This window comes from Microtus pennsylvanicus, chromosome 4 (assembly GCF_037038515.1).
Source record: "Microtus pennsylvanicus isolate mMicPen1 chromosome 4, mMicPen1.hap1, whole genome shotgun sequence".
In the NCBI taxonomy this organism is placed as follows: domain Eukaryota; kingdom Metazoa; phylum Chordata; class Mammalia; order Rodentia; family Cricetidae; genus Microtus; species Microtus pennsylvanicus.
The window spans coordinates 89,004,936-89,023,114 of record NC_134582.1 but is presented as its reverse complement, the minus strand read 5'-3'; the positions used below and the strand labels follow the sequence as shown (position 1 = coordinate 89,023,114).

Sequence of the window (18,179 nt, the reverse complement as noted above, 5' to 3'; positions counted from 1 at the left end):
TAAATGACCTAAGAACCTCCCACTAAGATCCACCTCTCAGCGGTACCATTGTCTCTCCATATCTCCAACAATACTACCAGAGGGGAACCAAATCTTTAGCCATGGCCAGTGACAGACATTTCTCTGCCCCATGGCTATTTATATACCAAATGGTATTTCTGTAGCCTGAACTTAGCCCGAGATCCCTATCTCAGCCCTGGACCACTTGGTTTCTATCTTGGACCTGGCAGCTATGTTCTATTTGCCTAGTATCCACAAGGCCTCTGAATCCATTACCATGTTTATGTGGTAACTACACAAGAATAGCCTGTGTCAGGAATGCAAACATAAGCCTGTTTGTATGTGCATCTGTAGCAAATTCAAGTTAACATGTGAAGGGTGCAGACTGACCTGGGTATTCTTTGTTGAAAGTCATCATAAGGATGTCATTCCATATTCCTGAAAACAATATCACTTCTAACTTGCTGTGCTTCAGGGATTCAGTCAGAAGAGTCTGAGAACAGTGGCAGGTGTCAGCTGGAGGTGTGTACGTTAGATAAAGATGTCGGCTGGCAGAGCCGCACTACTCTCTGATCCTTGCCTCTCACCAGCCCAGGAGTTAGGAGCTGGAGTTAGAACTCTTCCCGGTGGTGACAGCTTAAATCTCTACCAAAGCCATAGAAGTAAGCACTGAGCACCAAGGGTCAGGGCAGACTTAGCACCCTATGGGAAAAGTTCATTTCTCCCTGAAAACTGCTTCATAAGGGCTCACTGTCATGACCTGAGGAGCTGCCTTCTTTGTGTTTGCAAAGGGGCCCGGCAAACCAGATATGGGAGATGGGAAAACAGTTCTCTGGTTTTCTGCATGAAGCCTCGCCATTTCTCTCCTATTTAAGATTGAATAATATCCCATCTACAAAGCATCCCAGATCTCTGGTTTATGCTCCAGACAGTCTTCTGTATCTTCACCATAAGCAGCATATAAAATAATCCATACTAAAGCTCGTGTGCCTTTAAGTCATGATGCAATATTCAAGGGAGAAAATTGAAACTTGTTTTTTATGCTCAGAGCCCAGGCCATAAAATACAGCAACCCCAACTTCTAAATGCAACATTCATAGTGTTTATCATCTGGTAAAATTGATGCTATAAGTCCTACACTCCAGCACCTACCTCCAAAGTGGCAAACAATGTGTTGCCTGGGGCCTAAGGATGAATGCTAGGTGTGAGCTAGCAGCACCCTAGGCTAGATAATTTCTTCTGTGGCAGAAACACTTTCTAAAAATAGGAGGGTCTATGGCTTCAGTTCAGCTTGAACTTAGTGTCCCTGGGTACACACCACTGTGAATCCCACTTGGGAGGAAGAAGGGAGGACAATAGATCCATAAGTGTTACACTTGTTCCCTTGAAGGCCCAGAGCGTTCATCCTTGTGCCCTCTTCATCAGCAGCATCTTTGTTGTGGTTATTTTGGCTGTGGAGGTGGCAAAAATGAAAATGTGCTTCGAGGAGCAAGGGAGGAATGGGAACGGGGCACCGTTAGATTCACACAGCCTGGGTGGGGGTGATTTGTACTAGATGTGCTGGATGGGACTGACTTGTACTGGGTAGACGTGGTCCATGGATTCCAAGACCTCTTATGAACCTGAGAGGCCCGTCACCATGGTGACTCTTCACAAGGGGAGCACATCGGGATGAGCTTGACTCAACGGCAGTGTTTTACTGCGCAGCATTTGCGTTAACAGCACATGGACCTCAGCCTGGGAGATGACTTGGTGTTGAGAGCATGGGCTCCCCTTGTCGAGGACCAAGACTCAGTTCCCAGCACCCATATAGCATACCACAACTCCAGCTCCAAGGTCTTCTGATACAGAGACCATGGAGGAACACTGCTTACTGGCTTGCTACTCATGGCTTGCTCAGCCTTCTTTCTTAGACAGCCCAGGACCACCTGCCCAGGAGTGGCACTGCCCACAGTGGACTGGTCCTTCCCATATTAATCATTTATCAAGGAAATGTCACAAAAGACATGCCCAGAGGCCAAATCTAATAGAGGCATTCTTCAGTCAAGATTCTTACTTCCCTAGTGACTCTAGTTTGTCAAGTTGACAAAAGGCACCTAGCACATAAAGGTTCTGGCGTGGAGATCTGGGTGATGTCTATCCCAGGACCCGTGGTGGGTGAACACCCCAAAGCCATGCGGAGATGCTTGCCTTCTCCTTCCCTTCCCCTACAGCTTCTTACTGAGACGCACGTGGTAAAGACCGATCTGGCGGCTGTTGGAAGGGTGGATTCTCGACTGTGTGTGCACGCATGTGTACCCATTTGCAAGTGTGTCTGTCTGCATGACTGTGTCCCAAGAGGAGGGGAGTCGTCTGCAAGCCACACCCAGGATGGTGGGGAACAAAGCCACATCTCTGTCAAGCACTGGAACTCTGCAGCTGTGCCCCACAGCTGCCCCAGTAGCCTGTGCATTTTTCAGTGATGCAGTCAGGGTGGGCTGCAGAAGAGCTGTCTCTGACCACTGAGAACAGATGGAGCTGTGTTTCAAAACTGCAAGGTTTTCAGAAGAAAGGGGCCATCCCTGGAGATTGTGGGTCTTCTCTTCTTCAGTTTCATGGCTTTATTGTTTTAACGTCTGGTTATTCCAGCCACATTTGAAGTTTGGGGTACCAGGTTGAAGGGCACACAACTGCACTTGACTTCAGACCAAAGGGACTGGTAGACTCCTCTGGGCTGTTTTTCTGGTCTCATTTTCAAGACTTCTCTGGAGATGGGTTAAGGGGAATCTTCTAAGACTAGCCATTATAACCCGCATTAGTTCTCAATTCTTTTTTCTCCCAAACACTGTTGAGTTGATCTCTCTTATCAGTCGGCAATCTTTCTTACTTATTCTTCACCTTAGCACATAGCAGGAAGGAAAACCTCTGACCCTTCAACTACGTGGCTAGATAAAAGTAAGATCAGTCCACATGCAGAGACAACTCTCAGGGTTCTGGTTCTGGAGATGTATGGCTTGAAAACCTTTTGTTGTTGCCCCGGTGTGCCCTAATCAATATCTTATCTGATCTTCCTCATCAGACCTCTATAAGGTGGCTGACACCAGAACTCTCACTCTCTATGTGAGGAAACTGGGCTAATGGATCTTAGACACCATCCACAGTGAAGAAAGGCACCTCCCAATCCCTAGGTCCACTGTTTTCTGGTTTATCTGTTAGAGCAAATTGGCAGTTAAAATTTTCTTCCCAGGCACCTATGACTTAGTAGGAACCCTGTCGGGTGGTGGCGTTCAAGAAAGAGGAACAAGACAGCAAAAAGAAAGTAAAACACTGTGTTTCCCTCCAGTGCTTTCAATGAGCTTTGTAGTGTATCGGATCACACTGTCCTTAACGAACAGGAAGCTCCAGGGCCCCGACAGTAGGGCTCAGTTAAGTCACGTGGGCCTGTGTAGTGCAAGACGTCCAGTGTCATGGTCCTTGCAGCATGGTCCTTGGGCCGGTGATATCAGCCTTCCCTGAGAACTTGCTAGAAATGGACAGTCTCGGGCTTACCCCAAACTTAGAATCGAAAAGGCAAGGAGGGTGGAAAACGTGCATTTTAACAAGCTAATTCCAAAGCACCCAGACACAGGAGGAAAACAGTGACGGTGAAAAGACCAGTCCAGGGCTTTGGAGTCAGAGCTGGTCTTGAATACTCTGTTCTATTGACTAGCTGACCGCATATCAAGACTGACTTCCCAGGCTGGTCTAGAAATCAAGACCCATTGCCTTCATCTCCCAAGTGCTGAGGATGCCGAGGCACGCCAGGCAGCCCTGCCAGACACCTCGTTTGAAGCCGTCAGACCAGTCCATTCTGAAAGGTTACCTCTGTGAGGCTGTGCCTATGCATGGTAGACAACTACTGGTCAATTTCTTTGAAGGCTTCTTCAGTATCTGATAGAATGATAGGATTATAGCATTTTAAAACTAATGTTTGCTACCGTATCTAATACGCTTCATTTTACAGCTAAAACCAAGGCTTGCATAAGTCATGCTTCTGACAAAGTTCACACAGTAGTAAGATTAAAGGAAGGAAAAAGGAACTATTTCTTGTAATCAAAGACCTGTTAAAAAGCAATTCCTTGAACTCTTCACAGTGTAAGTTCTCCCAGGCACATTTACCAGATCTTGCTTAGCCAAAACACATAAAATAAATGCGTAAGTGAACAACATCTCCTCAAGTAGATTGCTAGTGGGTCGTCCCAGCTGAGTCAGACACTAACCCTTATAAAGGGAGAAAATCACTAGAATACTTGTGAAGGCCAGATCCAAGTGTTCAGCTTACTAATAGAGTGGTTACCTCACATACCCAAAGTCTTGGGTTCAGTCCCCAACACTACAGGGGAGGAAAGCATAATAATAACTTTAAAGGTCAAGGTATCTAGAGGATTCTCCACCTGGTACCTTCATTTGAAGTGGCCCATGCTAGTGATTTTGTCTTCTATAAGATAAGTAATACGTGTTCATTTGTATGTATTAAGAACTTTTTAGCTGCTGCTGGTGGCGCACGCTTTTAATACCAGCGTTCGGGAGGTAGAGGCAGTCAGAACTCTGTGAGTTCGAGGCCAGCCTGGTCTACAGAGTGAGTTCCAGGACATCCAGTACTACACAGAGAAACCCTGTCTTGGCAAAAACAATTCTTTGTTGACCAGACTGGATGGTGCACACCTTTAAGCAAACTTCTGTGAGTTTAAGACCAGTCTGGTCTACATAGCAAGTTCCAGGACAGCCAAGCCATAGTGAGACTTTGTATCAAATAACCCAAAACAGAATTCTTTGCTGGAGGTTTGGGGGGAGGGCGTTTCCTGTCACCACAGAGGGTTGTAGTGCCCTTTCTTTCTCTGTCACTCACCAAGGCTGGCTTTGACTTTAATGGGAATGATTTTTTCCCAGCTCCGGCAACAGAGCTTGCACGTAGCACTGAGTGTTTAGATGGCAGAACTGGATGCAGCTGGAATTTGGCACCTTGGTTCTTTCTCATGTATCCCTGTGCAATTTTGTTCCCTGGCAAAAGGCCTACATCTCACACAAAATGCTAATGGGAGCGATTCATTTTATCTGTCTACATTATGTTCATTTCATTCCTCCTAGAATGCCAGGGTTTTCATAATAACCTTGAGAGTGTGTACGCCAAGCTAAATAGCAATGTTTAGAAAAAATATATAAACAAGAGAAATAGAAAAAGCATCCAAAGATAAAAAATGATTAGAAATGGCTCTCCCTGGAATTCTACAAAGCAAATTCTTTGAAGTCTAAGTGAGCACACTTTTATTTTAGGAAATGTGACCATGAAAATTTGATGATCTATATTCATTGAATCATTAAAACAATAGGTTTTTTTTTTCAAAATGCAAAGGCTCTACAGATACATTGTGGGCATTGGCAGTAATCAGTGTAGTGAAAAGAGGTTTGCCTCCCATAAATTCTACCCTTCTTTTGTTTATTATTATCTTCCTTGTTTTGCCTGTCACCAAGTTCCCTCTTAGAAGATGCCAAGACAAAATGTGCCACTGAGACATCGTGAACCACTGCCCTGGCCAGATTTGACTGAACCCATGGGCCTGCCTCATGCACATTCTTCCCCGAGAAGCCTGGTCAGTGCACTGTCTCTGTGCTCAGCTTAGTTAGCACTGCCATTGCTTAGCGGGAAACATGGTGGCAGGTTGGCTCTAAAGCCCACCCTATCACAGCAGCTCAACCTGGCAGCCGCTACCCCGTTGCACCTGTCCCTGCTCTCCCTCTGCCTGCTTTCTCGGTGCATAGCCTTTAATCAGCATCCCCGTCAGGGGCCATTGCCTGTGAGGTCTGATTCTCATCACACAGCACGAGGTTCAGGAGCAGTGCGTGCTGGGTTGTGCTCAGATAGTCCCCAGAAGGCAACCACAAATGTGTAAAACTTCATCTGAGCAAAGATACAATAAGGCTGCCTCTAGAAGTCAAAACAAACCAACATATAATAAATAACGCTGGACCGGAAAGACAGCTTAGTGGTTAGAGAGGACCTGAGTTCAGTTTCCACACCCACATCAGGCTACTCACACATACCTGGAATTCTAGCTCCTGGCAATGACATCCTCTTCTGATCTCCTTGGACACTGGCATTTTTGTATACATTAATACACATATACACACACAGACACACACACACACAACATACACTCATGCATAGAAACAAAAAACTCTTTTTTAAAGCTTTACATTGCCATAGATGTCAACTAAAGTATAAATTGGCATCATGAGTACGCTAGGACCGAGCTACTTGTAAGACTGTGAAGCGCTTCTGAACAGTAAGCTTTTCACTGATGTATGGTTTTCAAATGCGCTGTTAGAGGAGCCAACTGGACTTAAGAAGAAAACCTGAGACTTCTGTGTGCTTCTCCGTCACCTTTGTTTTGTCAACAGCCAAGTCCTAAGGCAAAGGACACGTGGCTAGAGGAGCTAAGCCATCCCTGAAAGGCCAGTTTGTAGCCAAGGCAACCCACCATAACCCAATCCTTTAGCTGCCCCCAGGGGAGGAGCTCACAGCTGCAGCCACACCCCGACCGCTCTCCTCTGACTGCACAGCCACCAGGTAGCTAGTCTTCCTCTGGGCCAATGTGCAAGCAAGGAGCCAAAGACTGCACGTCACACTGGGAGGTGACACCCAGCACAGGGTGTGAGTGTAGAAGTACTCCATGATCAGAACAGTGTGCAGGACAAATGAGAAAAACCAGGGCGTGAGAGCATAGCATCTTCCAGATGCTGTCTTTGTGGGTGATGCGGGAAAAGGATGCGAACCAAGGTTTCCATCCTGTGTTGTCACCTATGTCTGTAGGATTGGGAAAGGCTCACACAACCACTGTTGGTCCTTTCTCTTTGGCCATGCTCAACCTTCTCAATTCTATGTGAAGGACCCAGCAGGAGGCACCTTTTCGATGGGGCTTAGAAACTACCACCATAATTGCCCAGCAGCTGTCTACCTCACTTTGCATTGGGGAACCAAAACAATTGGCCTCAAGTAAGCTGTTGTGGCTTCTGTGGTTGCTCTCCAGAGCTGAGGCTTCAAGGAGATAGTTTCCCAGCTTCTTTGTCTCCCTTTGACCTGGGAGCTCATGAATTACAACCCATGTGCCAAATCTATGTCTCCACATCGCCTTTGTCAAGAAACCTTTGCTGGAAGACAATCACACGTTTCCTTTCCCCTTTGGCTGTGTCTGTTTTCACACTATAGTGGCAAGTGGAGTATGTGCACTGGAGACCATGTGGTCTCCAAAGCCTGAAGCAGTCTTTGAAGAGAGAGAGAAATAGATGACACCATTAGGGATGTAGATTGAAGATATTGCGAGAAGCTAGCCTTGACCTCACAGTGTTCATACTGGATCCATTTAAGAAGCGAATCCGCTTAAAAGACCTACAATAAAGGAGAAAATTCTATTTATCTCTACACACATGCGGATTTCTTTGTCTTCCTTTCTCTAATCACCAGAATTATCCCATTCATCTTAACTTACCAGTTCCCATCTATCTCTGAAACACCATGGAGCATAGAAATTATGGAAGCGATCGAGTCCATTTTTTTTATTGCCTGAATAATTAGAAAACTGTTCCAAGGACAACCAGGTACCTGCCAGCTCAGAAGTGTGAGTGTGAAGATGGATGGAGGAGGTGTGATGTGGGAGTGTCATATATCAATCTGTTGATTTCATTGGCTAAGCAATAAAGGAACTGCCTCGGCCCATTTCATTGGTTAGAAGATAGGTGGGAGGAGTAGACAGAACAGAACGCTGGGAGGAAGAGGAAGTGAGGTCAGACTCCACAGCTCTTCTCTCCGGAGCAGACGCCTCAGGAGAGACGCCATGCTACCTGCTCTAGGGAAGACGCATGCTATGAAGCTCCGACCCAGGATGGACTTAGGCTAGAATCTTCCCGGTAAGCGCACCTAGGGGCGCTACACAGATGATTAGAAATGAGCCGAGCAGTGTTTAAAAGAATACAGTGTCCGTGTAATTATTTCGGGGCATAAGCTAGCCGGGCAGGGCAGGTGGCTGGGGTGTTGGAGATGCAGCCCTGCCGCCCCTAATACTACAAATGACGCCCAGACGTGTGGCTAACTGAGTCCACAGAAATCCTGAGAAAGCTTGGAAAAGAATAGAGTAAAGCATGTTTCTTGTGGCAATTTCTTGGGTCTACTCTGCTTGCTAGAGGCAAGCAAGCGCCTCATCTAAGAGAGGCTTCCTGACTCAGCTTCAGCTGCAAACCCTGCAGCTCATTAAGAGGTCCTGCCACGAAACACTTAAATGGTGTTGACGAAAAGCTGAACGCATGCTTTTCGGTTTTCAGCCGTAGCAGGAAAAAAGCTGCGCTGTTTAAAAATGCCGGCTTTCTGGGCCATCCTGCCAGGGCAAACTTCTGACTGTTGGAGGCAGGAGGGCCGGCTACTGAGAGAGGACTTGAGTGTTGTCTGTTGTAGCTTGCTGGCTGGCAGGGACCTTGAAATGCCAGTTGTGGCTATAAACATGGCTACAGCCAATACCTCAGCCATGAGGCTGGAAAGCTAAGGATCCAGCCGGCAAAGCCACGCCTTTAGTCCTACTGATATTGCTCAGTAATTTAAAGGCTCTTGTGGTCAGAAAAAGAGAGATATAGAGTAAAGAGAGATTCAAAGACAGAGAAAATTTCTGAATGGTTTACTGTGTGTTAAAAATATATGCAGACTAAAAGTTAAAATTCTTAAAGTAAACCTCTGTGACTTCAAGGTGTGGTAGCACACGCCTTTAATCCCAGTGCCTAGAAGGCAGAGACAAACAGATCTCTGTGAGTTCAAGGTGTAATAGCAAACACCTTTAATCCCAATGCCTGGGAGGCAGAGACAGGCGGATCTCTGAGAGTTCAAAGACAGCCTGGTCTACAGGGTTATTCCAGGTCAAAGATATATGCTCAAAAAGCAAAAAGTTAACCTAGGAATGTCACAGCTTAGATTCTTAAGCGCCTAGTGATTTAAAGGTTTAAATCAAAAGTGCTCCTGGATAGTAAAAAATTGCAGATTCACAATAGGACAGATTCAGACCACTGAATGAGTCACACTGTTGGATGAATGTACGTAGGCTTGGGACAGAGAAGAAAAAGAATATAGAGAATAAAGTTAATGGTTTAAAAAAAAAGGTAAAGTCTTTAAAGAGACAGAGTACAGATAGTTAAGAGATTAAAAGAAATAAAGAAAAATAAGCTACGTAAAAAATGGAAAATTCACAGAGAGTCTGGATTATGTACATTGTGTTTTCTTTAAAATTTTTGACTGTGAAGGAGCTAAGTACAGAGAGACATTTCATTATATGGGCTGCCAAGTGGAACCAGAACGGATATCATGAGGGTATGATTTCAGAACTTGGGTTTAAGGACATGATGCTTTGGAAAGGAGTTTCTTATTTTGTTTTCACAGAGGATGAGACCCTGTTCATTTCTTCAATTCCGATTTGGTATGATGGACCACGTCCTCCTGAAGGTTTGCTGTGAACATCTTCAGAAAATTGCTTCGCTCAACTGCCAACTGAGATGAAACTAGCACACAGGTTATACCATGAAAGACCTAATTAACGACGCCCCCATTCAGCAGGAAGCAGTTTGGAGAGAAAAAACTGCGCCCATGTTCCCAAATATGGTTTATAAATGTTCTTTTACATTTAAAGGGGGATATGATATAGATATGAATAATTTGTATTAGTATCGATTTTGCTTTATTGATAGAGATTTACAGTCAATTTTGTTATATGTATGAATGTTTCTGATGTAATTTTTACTTGATAACTGTTTTGTTATATGTAATTTTGCTATGTTAAGGTTAAAGCCTTCCTTTTTTTGTTTAAACAGAAAAAGGGGAAGTGATGTGGGAGTGTCATATATCAATCTGTTGATTTCATTGGCTAAGCAATAAAGGAACTGCCTCGGCCCATTTCATTGGTTAGAAGATAGGTGGGAGGAGTAGACAGAACAGAACGCTGGGAGGAAGAGGAAGTGAGGTCAGACTCCACAGCTCTTCTCTCCGGAGCAGACGCCTCAGGAGAGACGCCATGCTACCTGCTCTAGGGAAGACGCATGCTATGAAGCTCCGACCCAGGATGGACTCTGAACTAGAATCTTCCCGGTAAGACCGGTGCCATACAGATGATAAGAAATGGGCTGGTCCAGGTGCGAGAGTTAGCCTAGAAGAGGCTAGATAGAGCTAAGGGCCAAGCAATGTTTAAATGAATACAGTTTGTGTGTAATTATTTCGGGTAAAGCTAGCCGGGCAGGTGGCTTGGGGTTTTGGGGACATAGCCCCACCGCCGCATCCTTATTACAACAGAGGTGTGTCTGGTTTAGCAGAGGAATGTGGTCCTTACATGAGCAGGAACCAGCCTTGCCACACAGACCAAGTCTGTCACCAATAGATGATCCTCACCCTGTGTTTCTAGCAGAGTGTGGCCCCTAAGCCCTGCAGGAAAAGATGGAGAGTGAGGTAACTTGGCTCAGAAGCCAAACTCCAGTTCTAAACCATGACTCCCCTGAGTGAACGTGGAGCTGGCCTCAGAGCTCTAACCTCTGGACCGCTGAGACAGAAGCTGGGTGTGAAGGGCACTGACAGCAACAGCTGCAGCCAATTTCAAGGCATAGACAGTGGCGAGGATGCGCCTTGAACTGCCGCGAGAGAGAAACTTTCTGCATTTCCTGAGTGACGGGAAATGATGGTTTTAGCCGTGCAGGTTGTGTAAGAACGCACACGCACACACATACACACGCCTGTCTGCAGCGGATACATGAGACCCTGAGGATAGTCTCCTTCAGCTCTGGAGCTCACAGGCTCTCAGTATGCAAGTCTCTCCTGTTGATGATGGTCAGCTGGGGAGGGTGGCTTCAGCGTGGAGTGGTCAGACATTCCTGCCTGCTGTGTGGAGGCTTCCGATTGCCACCTTGCCTCGGCCTCTGGGTGACCTCTGTTAAGGACACGTCAGGTCGGCACAGGGGCCCCAGTCATCATTATCCTGAGAGGAGGAGATGGCTGCCTTGACTGAGGAATGTGTGACACCGTCACTGGGAAGGTGGTGTGTGTGTGCATCACACCACCTCAGGAGTTGGCATGGCTGGCGCTTCCTGTGAAGGATGTGACAGTCGCGGGCACAGGGCTGTGCATGGAATCGGCCCAAGTCTTCCCTTGCTGCTCAGTGGGGCGGTTCAGCTGCTCCGGTCTGTCACTCCATCTGGCCTCAAGGGCTAAAGTACACATGGGAAAGAGCAAGGGTACATGCGACATGTGTGTTGTTTGATATGACCACAGGGTGGGGAAATGAAAAGGGAAGGAAGGGAGTCTGGCGGGCTGACAGGCCTGTGACAGAAGCATGAAGAGCGGCCATCTCCGCTCTCAAGGGAGCTCTTTGTCCATTAGATAAACCAAGAGAAATTATTTACATGTCCCAGTCTCATTTTTATTCATTTTAAAGTTAGCAGACAAAGTAATGGGTTCAATATCGGACCTTCACACATGTCGCTTACATGTTCTTTATGAATGAAGTCTATCTCAAAGTTTCCAAAACACTCTTCATGCTTCCTTTTCTGAAAGACAGGATCCCAGGCAGGCTGGGCTAGCCTCAAAATCGCTATGTAGTCAAGGATGACTTTGAGGTCCTAAGCCCCCTGCCTCCGCTCCTGAGTGCCGGGATTACAGGCTTGCACCACCGTTCCTGGCATTGTTTTTCTATTCTTGGCCTCATTCCTTTCCCCATAAGAACAGCTCCTTTCGACTTGTGAATATGTAGGCCCGTTCCGTCATTAACATTCTATCTACCCTCAGCTTCCTAGAATTAAGAAAGCTGGTTTGGTTTGGCTTGGTTTTGAAGAAAAGTCTCACTTATGTAGCCCAAGCAGGTCGTAAGCTCATAATTCATCTGCCTCAGGCTCCCAAGTCCTGGATTACAAGCACGTACCACCATGCTTGGCTAAGAAATACACTTTCAAAGGTAAGGAATGAAGATTAAGATTGTTAGACATTACTGAAAATTCTCATGCCCCCCCACACACACACACACAAATGGGAAAAGGGAGTCTTTTTGTCAAATAACATTTGTAGGTAATGTGTTTTCTGAAAGAGTGTCAGGCCACAGGAAAGCAATTAAAGGTTAATAACTGTTTGTTTTGGCATTTGGGGCCGCAAGGTTATTGTTTCATTGAGAATGAAAATTTAAAATTGTGGAGTCAAGGTTCAGGAGAGAGGAGAGCAATGAGACTTTTCATGCTGTAGTCTAGGAAACAGCAAAAGCATGAAACCCAAACTATTACAATGACCAGGGTCTAGACTGGATGTTTCCTGCTCTTGGCCTCTTATCCAAAGAATTGAAGACAAGGGGCCACATAGATGTGCAAAAGTAGCAAGGTGGCCTCTATGGGAACAAAATACAGCACAGGAAAGATGCCTCGTCAGTACTGACAGTAGCCACTTGAGTAAGGGCACTCGAGGACCCCAGGTCACAGCCTGGGTTCTCTTCTTATGGGCTCTCAAGAGGTGCTTATTACTAAGGGGTATAGTTTGAGTGGATCTCAATTTTGATTGATAGATTCAGTCATATATTCATTTTGCTACTGTGCGTGTTCGTCCCATAATGCAACTGATTTTAATCATCTGCATGTTCAATTATGCAGAAGCATAAAAGAGTAAATAGATGATTCTCTAATAAAAAGTTTATTTGAAAAACACAATATGACTTATTGAACATGTACCCAAACCAAACCAAAGAACAGCCATGCTCAGATGAGTGTGTTCTATATGTAACTGCGTTAGCTATCTTAATTTCTGTTAGCATGGCACCTGTCTATTGATGTGGGGCTGTGCCTAGCGGCCCCATAACACTAGAAGCATCCACTGTGCAGGCTGTCGAGCTTTCTTGCTGTTCTGTTCTGTTTTTCACAGTTTTGATGCCTAGTAACACACACAGCTCTATCCTTATTCCAGAACAAATTTCCCCCAGCACCATTGGCATTACCACGGTGTTTCTCCTAGTTATTGCCTCAGAGTGCAGTATAGGGCCTCACCCTGGGGTCATGGCTCCCAGAACAGAAGCCAAAAATACCCTCTTAACTGCAACCTATTTAATCTCTTCAAGTGAGGGGGCCTTTTCCTAGTTACCAAAAATACTTGGAGCTTTATTCTTGTTTGTTAAAAGAGTCTTTTGGTCCCCCCATCATTCTCCACAGCAGGTAGTCTCCATGTCGCTATGCCACCTGCCTCAGGTAGGCACTCGGATGCAGAAGGTATAATCAAGGACATGACTGACTGGCTCGTGTCCCAGCTGATGGGAGTGAGTGATGGGAGTGGGTGACGAAGCGTGGTACCCGTCCTACTTCACATATGCCCTCCCTCTCACTGGTAGCCAGCATGACAGAATGACAATGTGAGAGAAAACTGAGAAAGACAAAACCAGGTGCGTGGTGCCATGCTAGTAAGAGTTACTGGGCTAAGCCGGGGACATGATCTCATGTGTAAAATCCCCTGCTGTGCGAGCCAGGCAACCTGACTCCAATCCTGGCAGCCCAGAGTGTAAGGAGAGAGCCAAGTCCTGATAGCTGTCCTCTAACCTGCACTCCTGGGCCACGGCACGCCCATGCACTCACACGTACACATATCACACATACACTAGGAATATGACGGTGCTAAATAAAGTTCCATGTTCGCTTCATTTGCTGAGAAAAAGGCAAAGAGGAATGGGTCCTCTCAGAATAATCCTTTTGCACCAAGAAGGGCTCCCATACAAACCCAGAGTTCATACTCATCCCTGTAAGCACAACCCCGGAGCTTAGATATTAATGATTTCAATCATCTTTAAAACTCTGCTGATCGCCTATGTATGCCAGTATACAAGTGCTGTGAACACATAAATAAGACAACGTCTGCGTCATTGAGGAGTTCCCAATGCAAGATCCTCCCATAAACCCTCAGCAGGAAGGGTAAAATCATCTTTAAAACCCGTGGCACAACAGAGGAACTTTTTGCCCTGTTCAGTGGGTGAGCATCTCAGGTTTCCAAATCCGTGGAAGTGTGGCCAGGTTATTTCACTGTGGACTAGGAAAGAAAGAGATGGGGCATTAGGGCCACTGGGGTTGCAGGGCTAGCTGGAATGAGTTTGCTTCTATCTTTAATGCAGTACCAGCCCATGGAAAGCTGTTAGCCGAGGAAGGCGACACTCTAGCCCTCGCTCTCTCTCTCGCCTCCCCTGACCATTCTCAGCATCAGAAATCTCACCAAGATTGGCAGTGAGGGGATGCTTTGCTGCTGTGCACAGAAATGGGCAGATCGAGGCATAGGGAGGAACAGTCGCTTAGGCGGGCTCTGCCCCTGATGAGTAGGAAACCCGAGCAGCTCATGGGTGTGCACAATTCTGCCCAAGGAGCAGATACCATTATGCCTGCGACCTGGGGAGGAGCAGGCGTTGGAAGAGGAAGGCGGGAGACTTCTGAAAGCAAAGGGAAGAAAGTAGCTGCACAGGAGCCTCTGGTCAGAAGTGTCACGTGACAGAGAAAGGTAGAGTGAGGCCACAGGATGAGGCGCTAAAGTCATCAATGACCTTACTAAGAGCTGATTCAATAGAATAGGATCGCTCAATGGTTTTCCATTCCGATTGCTTTCTACTCAAGAAATTTGCATGCAATCCCAGGTATATTGGCATATGAGATTAGTATACAAGTCATTTGTTGATAATCATAAGGAAATATATTTCAAAAACAATTCTACCGTGGGCATATAATTTACCACTTATTTAAAAAGAAGCAAATTTGCGTGCTAATGAGATGGCTGTGCTTGTCTATCTGATATAATAGAATCCAGAGGTATAATGATTTGATATTTACATGCTAAAGAATGATGATGGGAAATATTAGAAGTTTTATTGTCTGCCAGGAAACACTGTGTTTCCATAAGAGCAGAGAACTTCACGCATATTGCAAAAAGACACTGCAACTCACAGCATGCTCTAGTGCCGATCCTAAGCTAAAGTGTTTCGGGCAGTGTTTGTTGACATTGAGAGGTGTAGCACGGTGCACACTGTGACATGTGTATATTATGTATGTGAAGGCAAGGCTGTGGTGGTGATATAGGATCAACAGGTGTGAACACTGACAGACACACCTTGTGTTCATTATGTATGTGAAGGCAAGGCTGTGGTGGTGATATAGGATCAACAGGTGTGAACACGGACAGACACACCTTGTGTTCATTATGTATGTGAAGGCAAGGCTGTGGTGGTGATATAGGATCAACAGGTGTGAACACGGACAGACACACCTTGTGTTCATTATGTATGTGAAGGCAAGGCTGTGGTGGTGATATAGGATCAACAGGTGTGAACACTGACAGACACACCTTGTGTTCATTATGTATGTGAAGGCAAGGCTGTGGTGGTGATATAGGATCAACAGGTGTGAACACGGACAGACACACCTTGTGTTCATTATGTATGTGAAGGCAAGGCTGTGGTGGTGATATAGGATCAACAGGTGTGAACACTAACAGACACACCTTGTATTCATTATGTATGTGAAGGCAAGGCGGTGGTGGTGATATAGGATCAACAGGTGTGAACACGGACAGACACACCTTGTGTTCATTATGTATGTGAAGGCAAGGCTGTGGTGGTGATATAGGATCAACAGGTGTGAACACGGACAGACACACCTTGTGTTCATTATGTATGTGAAGGCAAGGCTGTGGTGGTGATATAGGATCAACAGGTGTGAACACGGACAGACACACCTTGTGTTCATTATGTATGTGAAGGCAAGGCTGTGGTGGTGATATAGGATCAACAGGTGTGAACACTAACAGACACACCTTGTGTTCATTATGTATGTGAAGGCAAGGCTGTGGTGGTGATATAGGATCAACAGGTGTGAACACTGACAGACACACCTTGTATTCATTATGCATTTGTTTTGGTTTTATTTGGTTTTTTTGTTTTGTTTTGTTTGCATGGTGGGGGGAAGTCTTTCAAGACAGACTTTCTCTGTGTAGCCCTGCCCATCCTGGACCAAGCTGACCTCAAACTCAGAGATTCCTCTCTCTCTCTGCCTCCTGAGCACTGGGATTAAAGGCATGTGTCACACGTCCAACTACACATTTGATTTTCACTCTATTTCTGATCATTGCATGATTGATGCAATGGTTCAGAAACCTGTACTGTTGCCGTGTTTTCAAGACCCCTGCATTCAGTTAAGAAGATCTGCAGTAACAGAACAGATTTCTCGGCATTGGTCCTGCCGTGCTTTAGATTGGATAACCTTGTGGGTGGGCTTACCTATGCATTGTGGGATATTTAGCATCAGTATGGCCTTCTTCTAACAGATACCAAGAGCAGCTGCCAATCGTGGCAACCAGAAATAACTTCAAAAATGTGTGTTGAGAGGTAGAATCACCCCAGTTGAGAACCAGTGTGGTAGAGGGCTGTGGACTGAAGCTGAGTCGTGGATAGGTTGTGGCGGCATCAAGTCAGGACCACCTTTTCAGGAGGCTTCTGACAGCCAAGAGCAATCAGGTGGTGGGGGCCGGAAGAGGGCTTAAGACAGCTTCTGTGGTGGTTGTTTTGTTCTGTTTCATTTCTAAAGAAGAGCACATCTGTTCATCCTACAGAAAAAAAAAACTAGAAAAGAGGGAACCTTAAGATGTGGGGTGGTCATGGAGCAGCCCCCTTTCAGGTAACTCATAAGCATCTCTAGCTGTGGACTTCAACCAGTACCCTCCAGAGGCTACCTAGGCATCCCACACTGGCTTATGTCATTAGCATCAAGTCGGGCCTGATCTGAAGGGATTCATTGGGAGTATCAAAGATCCAGAGGACTCAGGTCTTCCTTAGTAGGAAGTCCCTGGGGGTTCGGGTACTCCTTGATAGGAAATAGGATCAGAGACCATATCTCTTTCATAGCATGTTACAGAGATACTTTCCAGAGCAAAGGGAGTAAGAGATTTGAAATTGTCCCTACAAACTTGAAAGCACTTTGGAATACCGTTTCCAGCCGCTTCAAGGGGCTATCAGGTTCACAGAGAACAAGACTTGAATTTGAAATAGTTATGTGTGGAGTTTCCGCGGACTTTGTATTTTGTGTGTCAGCCTGAATAACAATCAGAGCATTGGGAACAGCAGAGCATTGCAGTAAAGACCTAGGTGCCATGGTAAGCTATGGGCATGCGAGGAGATTGAGGGGAAAGATTTTAAAGGAAAAAATGAGGATTGCTTAGTATACTTTAAAATAAGCAGCTTTGGCTAATGCAAGAATAAACAGCAAGGTTGCCCGGCCTGACATTGAAAGCACAGTTAGGCAGACATCCTTATAGATATCTGTGGTACCAAGGTTGTAATTTTTGCAGTCTTCATAGCAGCTGGCTCGATTTATTTAATTAGTTCACTTGTTGCTAGGGCAAGATCCAAAGCAACTCCATCTTGATCCTGACAAGTTTCTTACATCCTGGGTCTCTCGTAAAACTCCATGCTGTATCCATCTCTCCAACTACAGACCTCCGTTTCAGAAATTTGGGGAGTACGATTAGAAATGCGTGCCGTTCTGCCGATTGTGCCCCAGTAGCAGACTCTAAGGAGCCTGGAGTTCCCTCCACAATCCTCCTCTCACACACACCTTATCAATACCTCGTGGGTGCAGTAGATGCGCTGAATAACTGCAGGGTCGTCCAATACTTGCCAAAAGCTTGGAAAACAAAAGTGTTCCTGTTCCAAATCAGATCCACTCTGTGTGATGTCTGCCCCTCCCCCCGGAACTTTGTGGAGGTGTCCCCTTGTGAGCCATCATTCCCATTCTGGAGTAACTTCTGTCACTACCTCTTCCCCCTGTTTGTCCCTCCTTCTCCAAGGCACCACTAGAAGTTTCTGCCCCTGCTATGATGCTGCATTCTCCATGACTTAATTATGCACCCGGTAATAAGAGTCATTTCTGTGCCTGTTCATCTGGCATTCTATGTCTAATAAGGCTCTGGTGGAGATGGGTGGAGACAGGAAGAAGAGTAGCCATTGTTCTCCGCACACAGACACCCTCTCTTACATGTCCTCCAGGCCACAAGCCTCTGTGCTCTCGGTGTGCACAAAGGTAGCAAGAAGCATGCACTAGCCTGGAGGCAGAGAGAGAAAGGCAAGAGGCCACACAACCCTGCAAGTCAAGAG

General features: G+C 45.9%; 1 protein-coding gene across 15 annotated transcripts in view; it reads left to right on the top strand.

Annotated features, from left to right (window-relative positions):
- Positions 1 to 18,179, top strand: part of Phactr1 (phosphatase and actin regulator 1) — a 438,973-nt gene that overhangs the window by 403,208 nt on the left and 17,586 nt on the right. The gene's annotated exons all lie outside the window — the stretch shown is intronic.